General features: G+C 36.6%; 1 protein-coding gene across 3 annotated transcripts in view; it reads right to left on the bottom strand.

Moving 5' to 3' along the window:
* PCDH11X (protocadherin 11 X-linked) overlaps positions 1–21,834 on the bottom strand; it is a 770,886-nt gene that overhangs the window by 143,017 nt on the left and 606,035 nt on the right. The gene's annotated exons all lie outside the window — the stretch shown is intronic.

Here is a 21,834-nt window from a genome sequence, read left to right as displayed (position 1 = left end):
TTAAACTACTTTTAATATTTATTTTTATTGGTGGACAGTCGAGTCTTATATCGAATAGGAAATTCCCAGTGATCGGGTTTGCTTTTTGAAAAATACATGCCTGGCCGGTGTGGCTCAGTGGTTGAGTGTTGACCCACGCACCAAGAGGTTGCCAGTTCAATTCCCAATCAAAGCACATGCTCAGGTTGTGGGCCAAATCCTCAGGGGGAGGCATGCAGGAGGTGGCCAATCGATATTCTCTCTCATCCACATTTCTGTCTCTTTCTCCCTCTCTCTTCCTCTCTCTCTAAAAATCAATAAAGAAAAAATCTAAAAATAAAATAAAACAAAAATACCTATACACAGCTAGCTCATACTCAGACAGGCAACAATAAGTGTGCCAAAACACAATTCTGAAGAGAATCACTGTGGATATACCCATGCTATGTCCTTCTGGAGTTATCCTGTGATAAGAAACAGCTATTAAGCACTACAGTGGACAAACACACTATCACCATTGGCTTTTAAGTTGGTTGACAGTGGTATACTGTTAATCATTTTGTAGTTACAGAAAACAATGAAATATCAGACTTAGCGCTTACTGTTATGCCCTGATTAGGTACACCCATAAGTCTATGGAAGCAAGGAGATGGATAGTAAGATAAGACCATGTAAGGACACTGGCTGTTTAATCTGGAGAATTCAGGATCTTATGCATATTTATAGTTTCTGGAATTATTAATTTTTTTGCTTGATTCTTTTATTTAATTGTCTTTAATTGAATTTATCAGAGTGACATTAGTTATTAAGATTATACAGATTTCAAATGTGCAATTCTATAATACAGTATCTGTATATTGCATTGTGTGTTCACCAACCTAAATCAAAGCTCCTTCTATCACCATATATTCGATCCCCTTTACCTTTCCTCCTTTCCTCTGGTACCCTCCATACTGTTGTCTATATGAGATTTTGTTTGTTTGTCTTGCTTGTTCATTTCAGTTTTATATCCCAGATATGAGTTAAATCATATGGTTCTTAACTTTTTTCTGTCCAATTTATTTTACTTAGCATGATATTCTCAAGATCTATCCTGTTGTTGCAAACTCCAGTATTTTATTTTTTCTTATGGCTGACTAGTATTCCGTTGCATATATGTACCACATCTTTATCCAATGACCTATTAAAGGGCATTTCGGTTGTTTCCATGTCTTGGCCACCATGAATAACACTGCAATGAACACAGGGGTACATATATTTTTATTAATAAATGTTTTCAAGTTTTTTGAGTAGATACCCAGAAGAGGGGTTGCTGGGTCATACGATAACTCTATTCTTTATTTTTTGTGGAAACTCCATGCTATTTTCCATAGTGACCTCCTAATTCTTCTTAAAATTTGCATTAAGTCCATGTTTTTCCTATTGTGTTTATTACCTTAATGACAATATATCTCAGTTATATATCTCCATTATAGTTTCTATTATTATTTTGTTCATTTATTTAGAACTTACTTTTTTATCCTTTAATTTTTTCCATGCAGATTTTATTCAAATTAAAATGTGAGGGTTTTAGTTTACACCAAAATTTAATATTTAAAATGTTACATTTCAAACAGTTTTCCTTCTTTAGACATAAGATGCTATTGCTTTTCTTTCAAAAAATTTTAAGATTCTTTACTTTTTTTAGCCTCCAAGTTATTTTCCCTATGAATTAATGGGTTTTAATGTGAGTCTTAGCCGATGGTATTTTTTTTTTCCTTTATTGATTTCAGAAAGAGAGGAAGGGAGATGGAGAGAGAGAGAACATTGATTGGCCACTTCTTGCATGCCCCCGACTGGGGGTCGGGCCCACAATCTGGGCATGTGCCCTGACCGGGAATCAAACTGGTGACCTCTTAGTGCATGTGTCGATGCTCAACCACTAAGCCACACCAGCCGGAGTAATGGCCATTTTTTCCTCTTAAATTGGCACTAGAAAACCCGTCCAGAAAATGAGGAGGTTTCGATTTTCAATATGGCCATACACCATTACTTAAGGTATCCATTAACTGAATTTATGTTTTTAAAAATTCAGTTATATTTTGCCATTGGTATTTTTTATCCACTATGAGTAAAGATATTTAATACACTCTGTCAAAGACTGACACTTCCATTTTGTCTTTTTCTTTTTTCCATAAGCTAGGCCAACAAAAAAGTAATATCATCAAATTATGAAATCTTGTGATGATTTTTGAAAATATATATGTGTAGCAGTTATAAAAGATGGCTCATTATTTCCTTTTTATTTGCTTTTTGTTGTTGTTGAACCAAATGTTAAGCAGTGTACTGGTAAATGCCAAAACTCAATTTGCGCATCATGGTATGAATGTATAAATAGAAAAAATAGATAGGTAAATAGATAGACAGATAGATAGATAGATAGATAGATAGATAGATAGATAGATGATAGATAGAGATAGATAGATAGAAATGCTTTTATTCATATTTGTTGGGCGGTACATTTTTGAGCCCATAATATGTTTTAAAATGTATTTTCAAGCCATTCTTTAATTTATATTGAAATTCTAATTAATTTCTAGGTTAATGCAAATTTAATCTAAGATTTAGAGGTAGTATTTCCTTTATAATGTTTCTTTAAAGAAAGTTTAAAAAAAATTATGATTCTAACCTTATGTAATTTTCGGAGGAGTGAAAAACAGATGGACTCTCAGATATAAGCTAATTAATTTCTGTATGGGAGCTACACAGTGCGATAATTCAGTTCTTAAGAAATATGCAGCTTCCCAAATGAATGTCGCAACTCTATACTGTAAGTTGCTGATTTCAGGCAGAAAAAGATATGGGCAGACAAGGAGTTAATTCTCACACCATTCGAAGATAATGGAATTAAGCTGGTTGAGTGTGGATGGAATAGGCATATTAGTCATGATTGATAATAATAATAATGATAATGTCCCATACCAATCCCTCACCCCTCCAAAATATATATCTTTAGGTTTTGTGTGTTTATAAATGCTTTGATTACTTGTTAAGTACAAGTAAGTCTTGACCTTAAATAAAATTCTGTTAAATCCTAAATGTTTCCTCTGTATCATAGGGCTAATCCAATAACAATATTATCATCTAGAAAAATACTGCCCCCTTTTAAAAAGTACAGTAATCTAAAGGTTAGACACTGTTGATGAAAAGTGCCTGTCTACAGATGTTATAAACGCATTGTTTCCACCACACAAAATATCAACAAGACATGTTCTTCACAAGTACGGAGACTTGCATGTCTGAAACTTTGAGCCTCAGGTGTTAAACTAGGAGGAAAAATCACTGTTTTCAGTTCCATTCTGAGGGAGAATGTTAAGAATTCTATACCTTTTATTTTCTTTCTAGAAGATAATATTATTATATAATATAAGGTACAACTGGCTTTTGTCACATTTTCATCTTTTAAAAAAAGGAATGCCAGCTTGGCCAGTGTGGCTCAGTGGTTGAGCGTTGACCCATGCACCAAAAGGTCACCAGTTCAATTCTCAGTCAGGGCACATGCCCAGGTTGTGGGCCCGGTCCCCAGTGGGGGGCATGCAGGAGGCGGCCAATCAATGTTCTCTCTCATCGATGTTTCTATCTCTCTCTCCTTTCCTCTCTCTCTAAAACCAATAAAGAAACAAAATTATAAAAAAAAGAATGTCTTCTGTAGATACATCTGTATTTTTTTTCAGAATCAGTAGGTTAGAAGATTAAGTACAATGAAATTCACTTCAGTTTTTAATTCTCAAGCATTAATTTCTTATGAGCAAAGAAATTTCAAGTCCAGGTTTTGAAAATAAAAAGATATACTTTCCTCATCATTGCACTATAAAACATAGGCTATCGTGCATTACAGATGGATGCAAACAGTTGTAAACCTGACTTTTTGTTTTACGCACCATATATAATGCTGCCTCTGACAACTGGCAATAAACCGCAGATGACAAATTTCTATTACAGTACATTGTGTTTTCAGAGTATTTCTAACAAATATTTTAAACCACAACAGAAATAACACAACTTTTTTCCTCTTTGACTTTTATATATCTTTTCTTGATATCATTAATGACATCGATTTAAGATTGATCCTGGTGGAGATTTCTTTTTTTTTTTTTAAGGAGAAATGTTGAAAGTTCAACTACATGGACAAGACGTGAACAGTCACTGAAAAGACAAAACTACTTAGAAGTGAAATTGACGTGTCGGCAAGTTATCTCTTGCTCAGACATAATTAGGGTAAAAAGATTAAAATTATGATCACCCCAAAAATGAGCACTCTGAAGTAAAATGAATAAGCTGCTCAATTGACACTGAAAATAAAATTCTAATCAAAGAACTGGGCCAAGCTAATACACAAACATGCAGTTAATTGCCATGGAAAATAATGTACTATTACTTCTTAACTGTTAGTCCTCGCATTTAATATTTTTCTTCTGGACATTAGTCAGCCTTAGCTTTATCCTCAGATAAAAAAATTGAACACAGCCCTGGTTGGCTTGACTCAGCGGTTAGAGCATCAGCCCGTGGACCTATGAGTCGCGGGTTCGACTCCGGTCAAGGGCAGGTACCTCGGTTACAGTTCATCCTCGGCCCTGGTCAGGTTGTGCGGGAGGCAACCAGTCAATGTGGCTCTATCACATTCATGTTTCTTTCTGTCTCTCTCTCTCCCTCCCTCTCATTCTGTCCGATGATGAACAGAAAAATATCCTTGGGTAAGAAAGAAAAAAAAGAAATTGAACATAAAATTTCAAAACTGGACTGAGGACAGAAATCCCATGCATTTTAAGATGAACTGTTACAAAATTCCACAAAAAGGACTAAAATCTGGCAGAATGCCATTTGGAAGATATTTTCACAATGGGCAAAATCTGAAGGATGCTCACAGTGCAATCAGCTCGAGTCTCTGAATGATAACCCGGGAAATAAGTCATTGGTAACTGTTCTCCGAAGACATGAAAGCAGATGGTAAGTCTCCTATTCTCCCAGGAGGGATACTTTATGTTTTTATACTGACAGCGCTGCGAAAATTGAAAGAGCTTCTCTTTTGTTGAACAATACCCTGGAAGTTTCCAAACTTATTGCGGAGGAAGCAAAGTTATGTTACTTCTCAACTTGTCTTCCATGTTAACAAACGTGAGTGTAGTATTATCTGTCAGCGAAGCTCACAGACAGCGATTCTCAGGGCTCTGCACCCTTAAAGTGTTCAGAGAATCCGGGCAGCGAGAAGGTGTAATCTGAAAGAGCCCATCAGTTATCATGATCTGAGTCCCTTACAGGCGCATGACCACCCACGCATCCTCCTTAAAAACCACTGATTTCTCTTCCCCTATCAGGCATAAAATATTCTGAAAAAGGGCTTGTGGATAAAGCTTCTAAAACTTGACCCAGCCTCACTTTTCATTAGCCATGTGTGGATTATTCTTTTAAACTTTCACTACCTTCCTGACATTGGCTTTTGATGGCCTATTCAATTCCCAAAAGATGTGTGTGGCAGATCTTATCAACAGAAAATAAAGTTATCTGTGCCACTGATCATCAGGCTGCTAGCTGTCACATCTGTGCTATCTGGGCAGAATGATTTTGTAGGAGGGTCTGCCTGCCACTACAGACTACTCCAGTGGCTTCTTTTTTACGTACCGATTGTCACTTGGAGATCTCATTCTGCCCCTTATCCCTCCAGAAGTTTCTTTTCAGATACTGTTGAATTTGTCATTAGTCAAGGTAAGCTTTGTCATAGAGGTGAAAAGGGGAAAGTCACTTAGCATTCAGAGTTTTCATCCCCTGAAAAATGCAAAAGGTGGCTTAGGCTGGTACAAGTCATTGACCACTGAGAAGAAAATTATTTATTTTCCTAATAAGCTAATATTGTAATTTTTATTTTTCCTGAAATATTTAGGACTGAAGAAAAAAAAAAAACCGCCTGGAAGCATCTAACATCAATTTGGTTGGACACAACCATCGCCTGGTGCAGAGCACATTCAGTACAGTAGCCTCGACAAAGTGGTGTCTGGGTTCTGTGCAGTGTCCCCCTTGCTTTATTGGAAGCCATACTACATAAGTCCATCTGCTCCAGATTCACCCTACCATATGTGTTACAAAAGCTCTCCTGCCTCAGAAGATAGGGTAGAACTGGCCGGTGTGGCTCAGTGGTTGAGCATCAACCCATACACCAAGAGGTTGCCGGTTCGAATCCCGGTCAGGACATATGCCCAGGTTGTGGGCCTGATCCCCAGTGGGGGGCATGCAGGAGGCAGCCAATCGATGTTCTCTCTCATCAGTGTTTCTGTCTCTCCTTTCCTCTCTCTCTAAAATCAATGAAGAAAAAAAAAAAAAGATAGGATAGAAATATAAATACTCAAGTGCCTCAACAGCTGGATTTATTTTGTTCATGTTCATTAGACCATCAAAGAAGCTAAAAGGCTGCATTTTCATTTTTGTTTATTTTATTAAATCTATTTTAATGTAATAACATAGTAAGATTTACTTTATTATTATTATTATTTTTTTCTTTATTGATTTTACAGAGAGAGTAAGGGAGAGGGAGAGAGAGATAGAAACATGGATGAGAGAGAACATCGATTGGCCACCTCCTGCATGCCCCCCACTGGGGATCGGGCCCACAACTTGGGCATGTGTCATGACCAGGAATCAAGCCGGTGACCTGTTGGTGCATGGGTCGACGCTCAGCCACTGAGCCACACTGGCTGGGCACTAGCTGAATTTTAAGTAGACAAACTTCATAATAGTTCACCGGTCCTACTTATGGCTATTGTTTGAATCCTTGACTATTAATATGTTCATCAGTTTTCAGACAGGTTTTTCCCATTTGAATAGTATTGTTAATGATAACATTGATAATACTAATAAAATAATTAATACTTATGAGTATTTATACTATACCATGTGTACAGTTTAAAGCCAGCAACAGCATTATAAGGTAGGCATTACTACCATCTTATTTTCTAGATTAGTATACCGAGGATCTCAGGTGTTAAATCACTTGCAAATGTTGAAAGATTGATTGCCGTGAAAAGTGGAATTCAAAACCGTGGCTGTCTGCACTCTGCAACCAATAATTTTTACACATATTGGTCAATAGCCCAGGGAAAAGAGAAACCTCAGAACGTGACTGCTTTGAAGTTCATAAAATGAATCTGTAGGGCTACTGTAATTTCTTTCTGTCCCTGGAAACATGGGCTATTTTGTTTTCTGAAATAATAGAGGTTATTTTTTACAAAATACAAAGAATTGAGAATGTTAGAGCTCTTTGTGTTATGTCTTCCAAATGATTATAGAGGTGTGTGTGTGTGTGTGTGTGTGTGTGCGCGCGCGATTGTGTATGTGGAAGTTAAACATTAGAAGAAAAGTACTAGAATAGATCTTGTCTTTAAACTTTTTTCCACATTGTTAACACTCAAATCTTATTTTCTTAAAGGCGAGGAATAAGAAAAAGGGTACAGGAAGTAGGGAGAAAAGAAGGGAGAGGAGAAAAAGAGAAAGGCAGGTGATGAAGAAGAGGAGATAAGAAAGACATTTCCCTTATATGTTGAATTCTTTTTCTCTAATGTGATTCTGAATAGTCAAATGGCAAGAATATTGCCAGCCAGGCAATACCAAACTGTCCAAATTAGCTGCGTTACCTTGGCCGACTCATTATATACACTGCATTTCAATTTTTACATTTATCAAAACAGAAACGTGGACTAGATCACCTCCAGGGTCCCTTCCAAATAAAAGTATGTTATTTTCTCTAATAATGTCCCCTTAGGTTATAAAATACTATAAAAAAGAATATTAAACATAAGCAGTATTCTGTTTTTACACTTTCAACATATATTCAACTTCATGAATATAAACAAATAATGTGTCATTTTTTAATAAAATAATACTATTGTACATACCAGTATATAAGCATTGATATTAGGTATGACATTGTTGAAACTGAGCCTTTATAGTGTTCCTTATACTTGTTTTTATCATCTCTATGAAAGTATAGTTTGATACAAATTCTTCCTTGTTGTAATATATATATACACATATATATCCTAAATGTGTTATTACACAATTTCTGAAATTGATCAAAATACATTTCTTGTTAATTTCAGGTTGCATTGCCCTTTTAATATAGGACAGCAGCGTTTCAAAGTGCTCACAGCAACGCCTAAAGTTTAGAACTATTGAAATGGCCTTTTAGCTCTATAAATATTATTTATGCTCTATTTATTAAAAGTAAAACATTTCGGTCAATTCCATTATACTTAGAGGTTAATAGGTATCTATTGATTTTTTTCAATAGCTTAATCATAAAAAAATAGAAAAATAAAGGCAATCGCTAAAAGAAGCAACATGTCTTTTAAAAAAATCATAATCTTTTACCAAAATACAAACATTCCAGATTTCCATTCTTTGGAAAATCTTGCTGCTGAACTCACACAATTTCTCTGCTTCTCTTTTAGCAGACTCTTCAAAATAATTGCTTATACAAGATGCATCCAATTTCTCTCCTCTCATTCTGTCTGAAATGCATTTGATCCAGATTGTCACTTCCAACACTATTCTGAGAACTCTCTTATCAAGGTACAAATAACTTCCACATAAAATAAAACAGTCAATTCTCAGATAGCATTTTCTTGATGTGACATTTGATACTGTGGATCACGCGTCTCCTTCTTGAAATCTTTCTTCCAGTCTCTCATCGATTCCTAGTTTCTCTCTTACATCATACTGCTCTTTCTTCATCTATTTTGTGACTGTTTTTCATCTCCATTTTTAAGGAGTAAAGGTTGTAATGTCCTAGGGATCCGTCTTTAGACCTTTTCGTTTCTCCATCTCTACTAATTCCTTCAGTTTCTGCAACCATTTTCATAGTTTTAATTTCTATCTATGTATTCTTAACTTTAAGGCAAGACACTTTGCCTAAAATCCAGTCTTGTATATCTAAGTACCAATTTAACACCTTTCTTTGCATATGAAAGAGGCATCACAAAGCAAATGTGACCAGCAAAATTTCCTGTTACCCACACTTGCTTCTCCGCAACCTAATCATTTCAATTTTAAAACTACAAACTTCTAGCCCTGGCTGTTTTGGTTCAGCTGTTAGAGTGTCTGCCCACGGACCAAAGAGTAGCGGGTTTGATTCTGGTCAAGGGCAGGTAACTCAGGTGTGATTCATCCCTGGCCTTGATTGGGGTTGTGTGGGAGGCTGCCACTTGATATGTCCCTTTCACATTGATGTTTCTCTCTTCCTCTCTCTCTCCCTCCCACTCTATCGGAAAAAAAAGTGGGAAAAGGTCCTCGGGTGAGGATAAAGAATAAATAAATAAAACTACAAACTTCTATATCCTTAGTTAAATAATACCAGAGTCACCTTTGATTTCTTTATTATTCTTAAATTGCATATGCAATATATTTTAAATTTCTGTTGGATTTATCTTCTAAATATACCTGCAATGTGAGAACTACCCTCCATATGGACTGCTATAATCCTAGTATAATAATTCACCTAAATTATTGTCATCCTTTTAAACTGGTCCCCTCCATTTTGTTCTAGTTTCATTGAGTCTGTTCTCTAAAGAGAAAACAGAGTGATTATATTAAAACCAGCATTAAATCATGCCACATTTCTTCTCAAAACACTTCTTTGGGTCCAGCCAGCGTGGCACAGTGGTTGAGTGTCAACCCATGCACTAAGAGGTCACCGGTTCAATTCCCGGCCTGGGAACATGCCCAGGTTGTTGGCCAGATCCCCAGTGGGGGCATGCAGGAGGCGGCCAATTGATGTTCTCTCTCATCAATGTTTCTATCTCTCTCTCCCTCTCCCCTCCTCTCTCTCTAAAATCAATAAGGAAAAAAAACAAAAAAACTCCTCTGGGATTATTCCCAGTCTTATTTCTTCATGCTGATAATACCTTGTCTGAGAAACCACTGCTGAAAACAGCTAGCAGTATTTTTAATACTTGAAGAACCAATTGGATCACATACTCCCCCTTAGACATACAAGTACCAGTTGGCCAACATCTGATTTCAAGGTCAGAGTCTCATGCTTTCAGAACACTCCTCTGTGCTCATCAGACATAAGCACCAACGGAGATGCATCCCCTTCTCAGAGGGTTTCAGCAGAGCCCAGTATAGTCTCCATTTATCATTAATTTTAACTAAAAGGTCTAGAAAGTATTTAAGAAACAACTGTTAGAGAACTCTGAAATAGAAACAAAAGGAGGGTACATTGTTGAGAGGAGTGAAAACATACAGAAGAAACCCGTTCAAGGATGAGATTCCCATACATGTTTTTTCCCTTTCATCTCACAAATTTGTTCAGAGTCCCAGTTGCAAAGCTGGGCAAAAGTATGGAGTTGACAACAAAATCTCTGATGGAAATTGTGCTTTTCTGGCTAGAGGAACCATAAAAGAGTGAGAAAATGTAAGGGAAGTTCTAGAAACAGAAATGTTAAAAACAAAACAAAACCAGAGTCTGACCGGTGTGGCTCAGTGGTTGAGCGTTGACCCATGCACCAAGAGGTCGCTGGTTTGATTCCCGGTCAGTGCACATGCCCAGGTCATGGGCCTGATCCCCAGTGCGGGGCATGCAGGAGGTGGTCAATTGATGTTCTCTCTCATTGATGTTTCTCTCTATCTCCCTTGTTCTCTCTCTAAAAATCAATAAAGAAATTGAAATAAAAACAAAAAACAAAACAAAACCTAGAAACTCTAGGGGATTCCGAGATGGCCACAGAATAAGTGGAAGCTGCAGCCACCTGCTCCCAGCCCCAAACCAGATTGACAGCTAAATTACAGAACAATCAACATGAACAACCAACTAAAGGCTAGCTGAACTGCAATATTATGATGAAGGATTACAGAAGAAGCCTCATGGAGACTGGTAAGAAGGGAAGAGACACAGAAAGGGATGCCCCCCCCACACACACACACACACAAACAGGTGTGGTGACTGCTGATAAGTCACAGGGATATCACAGCTTCAAAATCCCCTCCCCCTAGGAGCATCAGGTCTCCACTCCATGCAAGGATTCCCCAACACACAGCACCAGAGACAGGAAGAGGAGCCCACAGAGGATTCAGGGTTGAAAATCAGGAAGGATTCAGTCTACCTGGGAGACAGCTTCCCACAGAAGAGCATTTCTATTGTTACAGCACCAGTGTGGGGAGTTCATGGGTTGGACTCCAGCTGCTGGTGAGGCCACACTGCTGTACTCAGATCCTGCAGAGGGGTTGGTTAGTTACAGCAGTGACTTTAAGGGGAGCCTTTTGGCAGAGACCCAGACAGTAACTAAATTGTATGGCTTGGGAAAGCAAACCAGTCTCCCCCACCTGAAGCACACAGCTTGCTCCCCTCCTGTAAAGTGTTGAACCACTTGGTCTGCCCATGCTGATGAGTTTGGCAGCTCATAGCTGGAATGTTCAGCCTTATCCTGCTGAGAAAAGCCACCTAGAGAATCCAGAATGGCACACAGGGCTGGGATCTTCAGCCCCATCCTGCTTGGCTCGACGTTGTGTGTGTGTGTGTGTGTGTGTGTGTGTGTGTGTGTGTGTGTGTGTGACTGGGAAGCCCTGCAGAGCTTGGATTTTTGGACTGTGTCTCCCAGGGAAGCTTCTGTCCGGAAGCCCGATGAGTGAGTGCTGGGCTGAGTGGCTACATTGCAGGGAAGCAAATCCAATCTCCCCCACAAGTTCAGCCTGTGCTACCTCAGGAAAGATAAGTGACTGCCCCCCTCCTATAAGCTTGCAGGTAGCACCCGCAATGGGAGACTGTTTTGATCAGTGCTGCCAAGTCCTGGACACCTCATGGGGCACAGTTCTGTGGGAGAAAGGAAGAGTGGCTCAGAGTAGAAACATTGAAAGAGCGAGACCCCAGAAGCTATTGTCTGGGAACAGGATGAAGTGATTTTCTTCCTGTTGCAGGCTGGGCAAACATCCCCAATGAGAGACTCTTTTGATCTATCCCCCTGAGCCCAGGGCAGCTAAGCTTGCTCCCACATGGGAGACTGCTGGCTATACACAACCTGACCCTGCAGAAAGAACCCCTAGGAAGAACTATTCCTAGAGACCCTGACAGAGAATGAGGGGTTTGGCTTTGAAGCAGGGGTTGTTTTCCCCTCTTGAGTGCCTGACTAGGGGACCCATTAGCCCTTTCCCCATGAATGCAGCTGCTCTGCCCTACTTCAAGAAGTCTCGGTCCTTTTACAGATCCCCCAGCTCTAAGCTGGAAGAAGCTGACCCTTCAACATAGATTGGATCTTCCATGCATACCCAGGTTTAATGAATGCAGGTACAAAGAGTGAACTGCGTGGTAGCTACAGAAGGGTAGCCCAAAGCTGTTTACACACATCTGACAGCGATCTAGACCTGAACCCCTCCTAAGTGGACTCAGAACCAAATCAACAAGGGGTGAACGTCAGACTACATCAGAGCCCAACCCAACTAGTCAAGCAAGTGCACACCCAAAGGAAGATTTGGGTAGGCATCAGACCCTGCTGGAAACAACCCTGCCTCAGGGGGCAGCCCCTGCACAGAGTCTCATACACAGTGATTGAAGTTTACCTTTAGAGTCACCCAGCCTGAAGGGTTAACTCCACCCATGAATGGAATAGGAGCATTCAAGACTCAGATACAACAGGGAGTACACATAATCCACAAGAAACATTCCTGAACCATGGATGTTGCGTGATCTGGAAAAGTGTGCCACTGAGCCCAATAAGATACCTTCATCAAATAGCCATCAAAACAAGTTGGGGAGTCATAGCAGATCTACCTAACACACAAAGACAAGATAGAGAGACAAAAAAAGAAATGTTGCAAACAAAAGAACACAAGAAATCCACAGAAAAAGAATTAAATGAAAAGGATGAAATGGAAACAAACAAAAGACCAGATGCAGAGTTTAAAACAAAGAATATGAGACACTCAAGGACCTTAGGGGAAGAATGAATGATCTCAATGAGAACTTGAAGGAAAAGATAGTAATCATTAAAAAGAACATAGAAACAATAAAAAGAACCAGTCAGAAATGAAGAATGCACTAGAAGAAATCAACTGCAGGTTAGATGAAACAAAGGATCAAATCAGGGAATCAGAGGACAAGATAACAGTAAGCATCCAAGCAGAGTATTAAAAAAGAAAAGATAATTAAGAGCGATGAGGAAGGTCTAAGGGACCTCTGGGACAATATCAAGTGTAACAAAAAGATCAATTCACCAGGAAGATTTAACAACACTAAATATATGTGTTCTATGCAACAGAGCTTTGAAATACAAGAAGCAAAAACTGATGGAATGGAAAATAGAAAATAAACACTTTTAAATAATGTATGGTCCAAAAAGGAAGTTGAAATGGAAATCAGAAATATTTTGAGTTGAATGAAAATAAAGTCACAATGCCCCATCATTTTTATTGTGTAGCTGAAGCAGTGGTTAGAAGGACAATTACAGCATTAAATGCTATGAAATGTAAAAGAAGAGACTTCTCAATTCGTTCTTCTAAATTTCTACCTTTAGAAATGATAAAGAAGAGCTAATTACACTGAAGGCAAACAAAAAGAAGAAATAACAAAGAAAAGAAGAGAAATCAATAAAATTGAAAACAAAAAGTAGAAAATACAATGAAACCAGAAGCTGGCCATTTATTTGAAAAGTCCAAAATGGGACAGAAGAAAAAGAAGCAACACATAGGATTCTTGTAATGATACTTTTACATGGACAATTTGATTTTAGGTCATTCTATTTCTGTAGAAGTGATGAAAATCACTATGATTATATAAGCCAAATCATAAATGAGGCATGATCATGGACACTGTCTTTATCAGTTTATCAAAACTGGATAATCTAGTACCACATAGCAGGCAATCAGAGACAACATTTGGAAACTACAGGATCTCATTCTCCAGTGTTTTTCAAATATCTCAAAGTATATTTGGTAAGAAAATAAATATTAGTGGTGGATTCCCAATATGCAGCTGGAGTTGTGAGAAGCCCAGTTTGAGCCCCTCAGAAAAACTAGATTGTGTTAAGGATAAATGTACACTATGTACAAATCCACATATATTCCAAAGAGATGTCATTTTGCTCTTAATTGTTTTAAGAGTAAGATATTCTGAACATAATAATCACAAATGAATAATAGATATGAAACTTTTAGAAATGTCTTGCAAGCTGTTGTAAATTTTTTGTTTTTTGAAGTCCAAATAAGAGCTGTTTATTAGCCGGCCGGCATGTGATTCTGAACACTCCTGTGACAGAGTCTTTGGAGATCAGCCTGTTGTAAATTAATACGATTTGAGATTTAATAAAGAGATGATAGCTGTGAAAGCCTTGATCACACATGTTTTGGTGACTTCAATGGTGATCTAATTACCTCTCTGTAAACATAATGGAGTCTTTTCGAAAAAGGGCTCAAGTTAATGGGGAAAAGAATAATGCCATATATATTGCAGTGGAGGAAATTTTTAAAAAATCTATAAATGTATTTATTTTTCTTCATATAGTTTATTTGGTATTTTGTTTCTCTCATCATTGTATTGGATTTCCTTTCTATATCAACTTTCCTCTAAAAATGGAATTTACTCTGGCTATGTCTGGTAATACTCATACTGCAATAGCAAAGTGTAAAGCCCTTATTAAATTTATCAGGCTTTGTAGAAAGTTGAATGTTTGTACTTATTAGACTCTGACTTGTTGCCCCAGGAACCTAGGTCCATGAAATGGCATTTGTCTGTCAGCAGTTTCCTTAGAAAGCAAATTATTAAATGAATTATGACAGGAAGTGAACGCAGGGAAATGATAATGAGAAGGTGAAAAGGTACAAACCCCTGCTAAATAGATCATAAAATTTTGTTCTTTGGTGGCATTTTCCCACTATTCGAAATATGTCATATTGCGCTAAGAAATACAATTTACATAATTATCATTCCTGTTGAAGTCCTTTATACAGACAGTACAAGGTAATTTGATGCTATTCTAGGTGGGTAATATGAATAATTTATGAAAAATCTCCTGGGGATTAATCGTATGTTATTCAAGGTTACACATCCCTCTCTCTCTTCCTTCAGTTATTGGCCTGATTCTCTAAAGAATTTTTTGATCTTAGAGACTATTATAAAAATAGGAACATTCATCAGTATTTAACAAATCGGTATGAAAAATCAATAGAAGGTCAGATTTGGTAAACATTTTATTCCCTGAATGCAACCTGTGTGCAGAACAATTATTTCCTTTTCCCAATAGCACACTGATTTCTATATGTTCTGACAGGCAAGTAAGAAGGTAAGAACAAGTGATTTTATTGTGTGCTAAATGTACATAAAGTGCTTGGCAAAATCCTAAAAGTTGCTTTACTTCACTAATACTTTTCTTCTACAGGAATAATTTATGATTATCAAAGGATAAGAGACACCTAAAGTTTGATATTTTTGTCTCAGTAGGCAACAAAACTTAATAGTAATGATTTCACACAAACTAGTAAGAACTTCTAGTAATATCAACAGTGTGAAAATAGAAAAACAAATATATATATATATATATATATATATATATATATATATATATATATATAAACTAGTCGACATGGAAGAGCCCTGGCTTCAGGCAATAGGAGCATGGTGGAAGCAGAGGTGATAAGTAGTTCAGGTATATGCAAATGTACCTCTGCTGAAGGTTAGGTGAAGTTTATTCAACATCGTATTGAAAACCTTTATCCAATGAAAAGCTCGTTATATTAAAAGTGAACAAACTGGCCTAGCCAGTGTGGCTCAGTGGTTGAGCATCAACCCATGCACCAAGAGGTCGCCGGTTCGATTCCAGGTCAGGACACATGCCCAGGTTGTATGGGCTCGATCCCCAGTGGGGGAGCATGCAGGAGGCTGCCAATTGATGTTCTCTTTCATCGATGTTTCTATCTCTCTCGCCCTCTCCCTGCCTTTCTCTCTAAAATCAATAAAGAAGAAAAAAAAGTGAGCAAACTGAACACATACACAGTAAACCAATCCATCAGAAATGGCTTATTCAAGGCTTAGCCTTCTAGTGCAGATAATAAGAACAGGTTTTTGCATAAGAAAGACATAGAAAAAAAGGAACAGAATAAAAAAAGAAAGCAAAAGTGTGTGACCGTGGATATAAGCCAAAGTAACTTGGCAGTTTTTCAATAGTAATTAAACACATTATGCAACCAGCTAATCCTCTGTAATATTCATAGCCTATACCAGTTTTGTAGTCTCCTTAACCAATCATCATTGACTTTCCATTTAAAGTGAGCAAGGAGCAGAAACAAAATTTAACAGAAATTACATGTATGGATTAAAGCTCCCTAAACATTGAAAGATATTTTTCAAATCCATATTGAGTATTCCTTCTCAAGGTCTTTATTTTATTTTTTTTTAAATATTTTTTCTTTATTGATTTTAGAGAGAGAGGAAAGGGAGGGAGAGAGAGAGAGATAGAAACATTGATGAGAGAGAACATAGACTGGCCGCCTCCTGCATGCCCCCCACTGGGGATCAGGCCCACAACCTGGGCATGTGCCCTGACTGGGAATTGAACCAGCAAACTTTTGGTGCATGGGTCAATGCTCAACCACTGAGCCACACTGGTCGGGCTCAAGTATCTTTCTTGAAAGAAAATTAGAATAGCATTCTATTTTAATATTGTAAGTAATTAAAAGATTTGTTCGAAGGCTAATAAAGGATCTGTAATTCAAATACGGACACTTTTGGGAGCCATGCCAACTGTGACCAACACAGAAGACATATCATTTGTTCTAACACTGACCAAATTTATAAAAACCTAAAGAATAATACTAATTTGGCAGCTAAGTGCCTGGTAAGATATTAGCACTGTATTAGAAAAAAAAAACACTGAAAAAAATATTAATATTTTGGAAATACCAATTCATAGAAAATGCCACAACTCTCTTTTATTTGCTTTGCAATGTTAAACTAATTCTATTGTTAGATTCTACTAGGATTTTTGTTTATTGCTACCTTTAGTTTAACAAACCATTAATTGGTTACAGATGGCATTTATTCCATGCATAATACACACTACAACATACTCAGAAAAAGGACTACAATAGCTAAAAATAATGCCTCTGACTATCAGCCACCCAACTCTGTCATTGCTAAATCAGTGAGATGCGTTTATGTGAAATGGAGTAATTGTCCACTATACTGCATCTATAATTATGAGATCATGTTCAACAAACAAAATGATGCCGATGTGGCTTGGATTCTAAAAACAATTATTTATGTATAACAGTTATTCATTTTTTACAAATATTCAGTTACTAGAATAGAAGCACTAGGTTTTAAGGTTTTCAAAGAGAAATATACACAATGCCCCCCCCCCCCCGAGGAATCAACTTTCTAACTTCCAGCATAAATTAAACCCAGATCTTCTGTTTAAACATATTTTCTTCATTTTCCAACCTTTAAATTGAATGTACAGGAGTTTTGTATACTAAACATTCATATGTTGACTTAAGGAAACACGCACACACACACACACACACACACACACAATAACACCTGTGGCTTTTAACTGGTTAGAAAACATTAGAAATATTTTGAAAAGTCACTTGGGAAGCTTCATTATACATACATTCAGTATAGCACAGTGAAAAATAAAACAAAAATAGTCTTTACCTTCCTACAAACAATATATTAAGGCATTATTCTAATAGTGTAAAGTGAAAAAGAAATATATATATATTTAGTCTTCCCTAATAATACAAACTTTGGAAAATAAAAAAAAATACTTTGTATCAAGTCAGTTGTAGAATGTAAATATTTTAATTGTGAATTTTGTAATTTGTGCCATCTCACCTATTAGTGAAAACATGCATTCAGCATAAATTGTGTCTTGAAATTCACATTTGCATGATTACTATTTAGTGAAGTATCTAAATAGGTGAAGCATACCTCTCATTGTAGTAATAAACAGAAATTATCTTTCTTCTCTTCAAATTCTATACAATTCACATTTAAAATCACTAAAATAGTTTTTATTGAAAATGTTTTCAAGTTGTCTATACTACATGATCCAATTATGTTTGTATTTGCAAATAAAATGCTAGTGCCTTGAATACAGTAAGAATATGATAAAATACACTAACATCATTATTCATTAGTAGGAGTAGTCTTTAAACATTTAGTTTGCCATAGTTTTCAAATTTCCCACAATGATTACTGTCTGATTCATTCTGTCATGATATATTAAAAGAATCTCAGTAGAGATGTCATAAACAACTGATTCACCAGACTTAGCTTGTAGTAAGAACTTTCTTAGATAAATGTGTGCACCAAATAATAGTGTTTGATTTATCTCAGAGAAGTAGCAATAGAACTTTTTGAGTTCATGCGAGAATGATAAGCTTATATAGATCCAAAAGTTGCCAAATTCTTCTTAATAAATTCTTGATTGTTTATGCTGTAGAAAATAATCAAAGACTATTTATTATAATCTTTGTAAATTTCTTTGTAAAACAATAATAAATTAACATAAAGATGTGAGGACTTGATCAGGAAAATTAAAACTAGGTTTCAACAAAGAAAATGTGAAAAGAATTATCAAACTGAATATATGATTATACATAATTGACAATTTATATCAATCTTAACTTAGAGATATATATAAATAAAAAGAATTAATATAAATACTGTTGGCTGGTTAAACATTTTGTAGATGCAAAAACTGATTTTTAAACTTTGGAAGTTAGATAGAGTTTTCTGATCAATATTCTAAATCTGTTTTAAAGTTTGTCATATCATGTTTGCTCCAACCAAAAAGGCGATGATACATAAACTAAGAAAAGTAACTATAGTCAATAGATATTGGTTTAAAAATTTATTTAAAAATTAATTTTTGGAATTTTTATAGAAGAGATAATGTCCTAAGTTTTTTCTTTTAATTATTATTTAAAGATGTTTCAAACACTACATTATTTTCAGGAATGCAAAGAAAAGTGATCTAAGAAGATGAAAATAAGTAGGACAGTGAAAAATGATATCAAATTGTGATTGGATGCAAAATTTGACCAAAAGGACAACCTTCAGTTTTCACTTTGATATGTCAGGAGCTTCAAACTCATCACTTGCAAACTTACAAGAAAAACCTGAACAAGCTGAAAACCAATTACTTTTCTTGGACCTATCAGAAAATGGAATTTGAAGGGCAAACTGCGGGCCTCAAATCTGGAAAAGTCAGATTTCCAGAGTCAGATTTCCTAAGTAATAAGAACCCAAACAGGCTCACACCAAGATACACAGTAATCAAAATGCCAAAAATTAAAGACAAAGAGAGAATCCTATAAGAAGCAAGAAATAAGCAACAGGTTACATAACAAAAAAACCCGATAAGGCTCTCAGCTGACTTCTCAAAGCCAATGGTGACATACCCGGCATTCCTGGGGAGGAAGCCACTAGAATTCTAAACTGGTGAAAACACTGAAATGGTACTGTATATGAATTGCTGGAGGCTAAGTGTGGACTATCTCGAGAGTTAAAAACTGCCAAGGACCTGTATTTCTAGGGAGGAGCCCACAATTTCATGGATTTTACCTCTACGAAACCCACCCAGTTCTCATGCCTCTGGTAGGACAGGGGAAGAGATATCCTTGTGACACATTGCGATTCTTCTCTATAATAAAAGCCAGAGGAAAAGACTTTACCAAGGTCTTAGCTCTACTGGAGGCAGAACATTTCTTCTACTTCAGGCCCCTGAAACCTTCCTATCTCGTTGAGAGGTTAGTAGGAGGAGACATACCACTTGAGCAACACTTGTGAAGGTTGAGGCCCTGGGATGTAGACCCTCTGAAAGAATAAAATTTACACCTAAAAGTATAGAATGCTCCTCTTCCCCATACCTTAACACCACATCCAAGAGTATTGGAAATTCTCTAGTAAAATAGTATTGGACTACAGCTGGAAAAGTTGCAAGATGCTCCAGGCATCTTGAATAGAAGTACTTAGGAAAGCCCAAGGTCAAGAAGGGAGACAACAACAGGACTTTAATGGAATTTAAAACTTTTGGAATCTACAGATACATCAAATATTAAACACAGCTCATATCATAGCCAGATTAATTTAAATCTTTAAATCTTTACAATAAGTGCCTATTTACCTCAGTTCCTATTAGTCAATACAACGGGTCCATTTTTTAACAAAAACTAACAAAGTATGCCAAAAGGCAAGTAAAATCATAGTCTGCAGAGACAAAGAAATCCTTAGAGCCAGACTCAGATATGACACAGATGTTGGAATTATCATGCAGAAAATTTAAAACAATGATGATTCATATATTGAGGATTCTAATTAAATAAAGCAGACAATACGGAAAAGCAAATGGTTATTGAAAGGTGGGAGATGCAAACTGCAAGAAAAATCAAAAGGAAATGCTAGAAATCAAACACACTAAGAGAAATGAAGAATGCCTTTGATGGGCTGATCAGTCATCTAGACATAGTTGAGGAAAGAATCAGTGAACTTGAAGATCTGCCAATAAAAAATGTCTCAAACTGACATGCAAAGAGAAATAAATAAATAAATAAGCCTAGAGCACCTTGTAGTGCCACAAATTAGGGAAATTTGTGCTTCTAAAAGTGACAAAGATGTCCAGCCAGTTTGGCTCAGTAGTTGAGCGTCGACCCATGCACCAGGAGGTCACCAGTTTGATTCCCGGTCAGAACACATGCCCAGGTTGTGGAGCTGATCCCCAGTGGGGGGCATGCAGGAGGTGGTCATTTGATGTTCTCTCTCATCGATGCTTCTATCTCTCTCTCCCTCTCACTTCCTCTCTCAAATGAATAAAGGAAAAAAAAATGAAAATGAAAAAATAGAAGTGACAATGATGAGTATATATAAAAGGATGCAAAAGCCAACTTCAAAGAACTCCCAATGGCCGAAAATAGAATGATTTGAGCAACCAAATAAAGTAGTATTTATTTATATCCCAAAGTATAAATTAAACATCCACTAGTCTATACTGATATAAATAAAGGACTCAATATAAATAAAGAGGTGACAAATCTCTAATATAGAAAAATTCTAAATAATTTATGTAGACACTCTTCCTTCAAAGAAGTAGAGTATAACTCCTCATTCCTGAAGTGTATGCTGTGCAGAGGATGCAAAAAGAAATCAAGGAATAATTTTACAGTAAATAAATCTGACAAACACTACCTAGGTCAAGTGATAAAGGTTAACATCATCAGTGATAAGTTTTGTGGATAATGTGTAATCTTGATAGGATGTGATGGCAATGATACTTCACCTCTATAGCCTTCCCCAAATCCCATCAATTAATTCCAATCATGAGCAAATCTTCAGAGAAAATCCAAATTGCAGGACATTTTACAAAATACCTGAGCAGTAATCCTAAAATTCTTATCAAAAACAAAGAAAGCATGAGAAACTTACAGCCAAGAGTAGCCTAAAGAGACATGACAACTAAATGCAATGTGGTGTCTCTGATTGGATCTTAGAACAGAAAAGTGCATGAGGATAAGAACTGAGAAAATCTGAATCAAATATGAATAATGTAGAAATATTCATTCATTCATTATAACAAATGTGCTATACAAATGTCAAATATTCATAATAGGGGAAAATGGGAGGCAGAGTATAAAGGAAGTCTTGGTTCTATCTTCACAACTATTCTGTAAATATAAAATATTTCTAAATTTAAAAGTTCATTTAAAAAATGATATCCACCCTGGCCAGTGTGGCTCAGTTGGTTGGAGCGTCATCCTGTACACCAAAAGGTCACTGGTTAAATTCCTGGTCCAGGCAACTACTCGGGTTGTAGGTTTGATCTCTGGTCAGGGTGTGCACAA

Source organism: Molossus molossus, unplaced genomic scaffold (assembly GCF_014108415.1).
Source record: "Molossus molossus isolate mMolMol1 unplaced genomic scaffold, mMolMol1.p scaffold_m16_p_2, whole genome shotgun sequence".
Classification (NCBI taxonomy): domain Eukaryota; kingdom Metazoa; phylum Chordata; class Mammalia; order Chiroptera; family Molossidae; genus Molossus; species Molossus molossus.
The sequence above is the reverse complement of the archived record's forward strand: the minus strand, read 5'-3'. Positions and strand labels throughout refer to the sequence as shown.